This window comes from Vitis riparia, chromosome 8, assembly GCF_004353265.1.
Source record: "Vitis riparia cultivar Riparia Gloire de Montpellier isolate 1030 chromosome 8, EGFV_Vit.rip_1.0, whole genome shotgun sequence".
Classification (NCBI taxonomy): domain Eukaryota; kingdom Viridiplantae; phylum Streptophyta; class Magnoliopsida; order Vitales; family Vitaceae; genus Vitis; species Vitis riparia.
In genome coordinates this window covers 20,807,919-20,814,220 of record NC_048438.1, presented here as the reverse complement: position 1 = coordinate 20,814,220, position 6,302 = coordinate 20,807,919, and the positions used below count along the sequence as shown (strand labels likewise).

Below are 6,302 nucleotides of genomic sequence, written 5' to 3'. Positions count from 1 at the left end.
AAATTCTCAATAATCCCAATATTAATCAAACATAATTCCTACCATAATTTTATTTATTCTCAATAATCCCAATAATTTTTAATAACCAAACACATTCATTTTCAACAATTTAAATTACTCATTATCACAAAAATTCTAAATAAAATGCCTAAATCACCCAATAAAATTTCTCATATCACAAATATTACCTATTTAACTTCCAACAATGATATTTATAAATTTTTTTAAAGAAAAATGCATTAAATAAAAGTTGTAGGGTTAAGTCTCCCTATTTTAAATTTGAAAATCTAACCATTGAAATGAAAATTGGACTTCGTAAGAGTGTTACTCGCGTTAAATAAAATATCCTTTTAAAATTTTACATGAAATATACTTCATTTGGTATATCACGGGCGATTTTTTTCCCACTCTCAGTCGACCGCATCTCTCCCATTTCTCTCATTTATTTTATTTTTCTCCTTTTTAACTTCCTTACAGTCGACCCACTTCCTTATATACATATATATGCTTATTAAAACAAAACCCAAAATGTCATGCATGTTCCTTTCTCAATAAATTAAAAACATTATTCTTTAATTTTCATTCCATAATTATAAATTATACACAACTTATAATTTTTCATGTCAAGAAAAATATTACCGTATTTATAATTAAATTTACTATAAACTCGCTTTTAAAAAAAATATAATTTGACTTTAATTACGTGAAACATTTTTACTTTGAAATTCACTTAAAATACAATATAATTAACTATTTGTTAAGATATGGACTCACACATATTTGACAATGGTACATGACTAAGCTATTCGCCTTAATGTTTATTTTGTATCGGTTTTCCACAGTATGGGCCACCTTATGTGTAGAGCCCAATGCCTTCACGGGCCTTAGATGATGGGCCTAAGACTCGTGAGGCCCAATAACCAAAGGGTATGGTCCTTAAGGTAGGAGGATATAAATCCAATAGACTGTGTGTCTGTTCATATATATCACATCAGTTTTGGAATTAGAATAGACCTGTTTCTCTTCGGCTCCCATTGTCTGAGAGAATTCAGAAAGAAGGTGGTGTCCTCCACAACCTTAGAAGATCCATATTGTATTCAACGCCGGAAAATAATGGACTTAGGTATGTTCTTAGACAACAGTGGAAAGCATAATTTGAATGCTTGGTATACATATATTTTCTGTTTGTATTGTTAATGATAATGGAGATAAAAAATGTTTATCAATTGGTATCAGAGTCTCCCATTTGTCACCAAAACTTTTATTAAATTAGAAACAACAGAAAATTAAATCTTGGGCAATTTCAGGCATTGTTAGGACACTGTTCAACCGTTCAAAATGGACGCGGTTTTGGCATCATTCCAACAGCGTTTTCAGGCATTCAAAAGGCACCATTTGAGGCACCATTCAAGGCGCGCTTCAGGCGCCATTCAGGCGTGCATTACAGGCACCATTCAGGCGTCCATTACAAGCGCCATTCAGGCGTCCGTTTCAGATGCACTTCAGGTGCCATTCAAGGTGCGCCTCAGCCACCATTCTGACGCCATTCAAAGTGCGCCTCAAACACCCTCAAAGCAAAGGTTCTCTATTTTAACTAGAATTGATTACAGTAAAGGGGACTTGACCACCATGAGACAAGCGAAAAAGAAGATTCGCCCATTCTACCACTCACTCGGGGCCCCACGCATGAAAATCAAGTTATGCAGTGATCACCATCTAGGCCAAACCGGCATGGTCCCTATTGCACCTTCATCACAACCAATTCCCATGCCTTCTGCCACCTTGCAAACCCACCATTTCTTCAACCTTACCCAACTCATTTCATACCCATCACACCCATGTCGTCACACCCATACTGCTATACTCCTATCTCTCATCACCACCGTCCATAGTCCACCATTACCACCTTTACTGAATCATTTTCATTATACATAAGAGCACTTTCCATTGCGATGGAAGCTCCGGTGGCTGCTGCTGCACCAAAAGTGGCTGCTTTTCCGGCTCCTCCTCCCATTTTGGTATCAACCTGTTTGTGGCACTGTTCGCCACCCCTTTGCTTTCGTTCCACTTCATCTTCCCCATACCCATGCCTTCGTTTGCCTGTCCATGCCACGACTCACAAATTGTTGTTTTCATTCCACTTCTCCATTCCATCACTGCTATCATCAATGTAAATTGGGTTTTGATCTTCATAGTTGATATTTTAAGTTTTGGGTTTTGTTCGCCAAAAATCTTGATTTTAATAAGTATGCTGTCATTCTCATTTTGGTATGTGCTTATACAAATTTTCTTCGATTTTCAAATAATTTTATGTTTCTCTTGATTTTAAATAAGCAAATTTTTCATAATTCCAAAATAATAGAATTTGTAAGACTAATTCATGCAAGATAAATTGGGCTTTGGTGGGGGGCCCCACATATGAGTTTTCTTTTTTGATTGTCATCTACTATACTTAATGAACATTGCTTGATCTTTGTCTTATTCTTTGATATGCATGCGATAATTTTATATTTGAGCTAACCTTATTTCCATGATAACACTTTATTACCTACATGCAAAGTACGCTCTTACTCTCACTTTGTTTATTAATTCATTATCATGACTTGTTTTTTACCTATGGTCATTGTGGGTATCCATTGATTTTCATATCAATTGTCACACTCGTCTCACTTTGTTTAGTAGAGACTCATTTTTAGGGGTTTAGAGGGGTGTTACGACTCACCACCGTACCTTTCCAATAAGTAACTTGACCCCAGACCCAGACTCGATTTTTCACAGACTTGTTTTTTTTTTTCTTCAGGAGTTACACTTAGGGTTTTTCTTTCTTATTTTGTTTTTAAATTTTCACCAAACAAATAAAAAGTGAGTTTCACCATCGAGTGAAAACGTATCAAGCGAAAATAAGGGGTCCACAATATTATTTTAAGTTTAAAAATTTGAGATAATAAAGTTTTTTTAATATCCCAATTGTTAACTTTTTGCAAAATAAAGGTTATTACTATTTTTATTTTAAAATAAAAATAAAAGTAAAATTATAGTGTTCTATTTTGTTTTTAAAATTGAAAAATTATTTTTATATAATATACAAAAACTCTTAAATGTTTACGTTGAAAAATTTGATTATATATGGAAGTTTCTAATAAAAAAAAATAGAAAATAAATCTAAACTTAGAGATTTTTTTTTTATTTTGTTTCCTTTAATTAGTGTAAGATTTAAGAGTATATGATTAAACTTAATACTTATTACTTAATAATTCAAGTTAAATTATACTTAAATTTATTTATAAGTATTAAGATTGTTTGATAAAATTAACTTAAAATTTATTTTAAATTATCAAATTGACATATTTATCATTATAAATTATAATTAGGGTAAATGGGGTTAAGTAAAGACAAAAGAGATCTTAAAAATAATTAGGATAAATGAGAGTAAAAAGGTAAAATAAAAATATAATTTTAAAAATAAGTTAATTATTTTTATTTATTATTTAAATTTATTTTTTATTTTAATTTATATCATTAAATTATTTGATCACATATATTTAATTTATTTAATAACTTAAATTAAATTATTAAATCAATAATATTTTTTTATCACCTCAATTTCTCTGAGCAGTCAATGTTTCGTTGTTAGATTTTGCTTTCCTTTGTTTTTTCCACGTGGCATCATCTATTCTTTCATATTTGATCCAACGGTCCATAACAGATAATGTTTTCGCCGTTGGAAGGAAATGAAAAGACAAAAAAAGAAAAAGGAAAAGAAAAGAAAAGAAACGTGAGCGTCACCTTCCCCTGAGGACTTACGGCCACCACCCCAAGTTTGGGGCGTGCTTTTAGAGGTAAAATTGTAAAAATGAGTCAAAGAAAAACTAATTTTGGGCCTTATAAACAAGGTATAAATATTAACCAGTCTGTGAATATTTTTTTAGGTCTTTTTTCTTGTCCCTTTGTTTTTTTTTTTTAACATTCTCTTTGTTAATTTTCCACCATGGCCAAAAACTTAATCCCTGTCTTTCATAGTTATTTATGAGAAATTTAAGAAAAAAATTAATTTTGGTTTGGATATATTTGCTGATTTTTGTTTTTAAAATTAGAAAATAGTAATAAAATATTATTTTTAAAACCTGTTTAAAAATTTGGAATATAAAAAACAATTATTACTTTAAATTTAAAAATAAGTTTTAAATATGTAAAATAAAATTATACTTTGTTTATAATAGCTTTACAATTTATATGCAAATAGTTTTTAGAATGACTTTTAGACGTGCTTGAAAAAAAGGTGAAAAATTAATTGTCCCATTTTTATTTGTTTATAATTAGATTATATTTTTATGAAAATTACTTGAACATTATTAGACAAAATTTGAAGAGTATGATTTCATCGTTACGCATGAAATTGTGCAATTCAATCCCTTCAAACTTGCTAATAATAAAGCCAAACACCTTTTGAAAGTTGTATTCAATACATTTTATTTAAAACCATACTTTGATAACAAGCCCACTCCAACTGATAGATTTTGCTTTTCTATTCTACTTTTTATCCATTATGCCTAAAACCCTCATCTTCCTTCACAATATTCTTCTTATATACGGGTGGCGGTATGGAATCCCACTATGTTTCCATAAACCCCTTTGTTGGAAATTAAATTTTATATATAATAAGTAATTCAACAACTTTAAATTTCTCCAAATGTTGAGGATTTGTGAGTTTTAATATGATGACACTTTATGTACACAATGATCATCTCTTATTAACAAAAAGGATTTTCCTTTACCTTTAAAATTATTATAAAATATTTATTTATTGATGGTACAAAAAATAGGTACTTGTCCACTTAATATCCTTTAAAGAGAAGCATAGCACCAAGGTACCATACGCAAATAGGTACCTCTGAAAATCCACACCTAATAATTGAGATGTTCGAGAATGTTCCAATTGACAAGACTCGTGATTTATAACTTGGACTTTAGTTAAAAAGTTGCAACAACCACATTGCAATCACCATAAAAATTGAATTAGGAAGTCAACGAATACTGCTATATAAAGAATAATTCAATTCATTTTAAAGATAAGATAAATCTAATACAAAAAATATGTTTTCATATATCATTATGGTCTTTTCCACTATTCATAACTTTTTATACAATCGTGTTTTTCATCTTAAATATTCATCTTTTTTTTGGGTAACTTAATCTTCAATGGATTCTTCTTAGTTTTCGTGTCTAACATGCTCCTTGAGAAAATATTATTATGAGTCTATTGAAGTTGTATTTTAAAATTACGTGTAGGGAAATGGTAGTGATTTTAGGATAGCATGTTTTCAAATATCTAACTAAGCCAAATAATTTTATTTTTTATAATCTTGATTTATTATTTATCATATATGTTAAAATTTATATGTTTTTGGGCCTCAAGCACTGGATGCTTAGTGACTCCACGACATCCTAAGCCTCGAGAACTCGACCACCCGTAAGTGTCGGTGACACTATTAGGCATGGTGCTAAATATTTTTTACTTTTTATTTTTTTATTTGTCTTCATTCATACATTTGTAAGAAGGTATGTTTGCGCAAGTAGACATACAAACTTTTTCCATCTTTGTTTCTTCTCCACGATGGCAAAACTCCTCATCCTTTTCACTATTTTCTTCTCCACCATTGCCGCCGTCGCGGCCTCCGGCTCCAGCGGGGAATCCCACCGTTTCTCCAGGAACCTTTCTCCGGAATCGATGGGCCTCAAGGAAGAGAAGCTCAGCCACCTCCACTTCTACTTCCACGACATCATCAGCGGCCCGAAACCCACCGCCGTGAGAGTCGCTGAGGCCGCCATGACCAACAAGTCGCCGACGGTGTTCGGCGCGGTGCTTATGATGGACGATCCCTTGACTGTGGGACCCGAGCCCAGCTCCAAGCTGGTAGGAAGAGCCCAAGGAATATACGCATCGGCGTCGCAGGAGGAAGTGGGCTTCTTGATGGTGCTGAATTTGCTTTCATGGAGGGCAAGTACAACGGCAGTACTCTGAGTGTTTTGGGCCGAAACACTATCTTTTCAAAGGTGCGGGAGATGCCGATCGTCGGAGGCAGTGGGCATTTCCGATTTGCTCGTGGGTATGCTCAGGCGAGGACTCACACCTTCAATGTCAAAACAGGAGATGTTGTTGTGGAGTATAATGTTTATGTCTTTCATTACTGATTCCTGCAATTCTGTCTTAGCTTTTTCTTTGTTTTCTTTCCGATAATTTTATGCTTTTTCGTTTTTAAATTTGGACATCATGAATGGGAAAATTTTAAATTATTTGCTTA

The 6,302-nt window shown here is 32.4% G+C and overlaps 1 pseudogene; it reads left to right on the top strand.

The window, feature by feature from the left end:
• The first annotated feature begins 5,588 nt into the window (after nucleotides 1–5,588).
• Nucleotides 5,589–6,302, top strand: LOC117919852 (annotated as a pseudogene).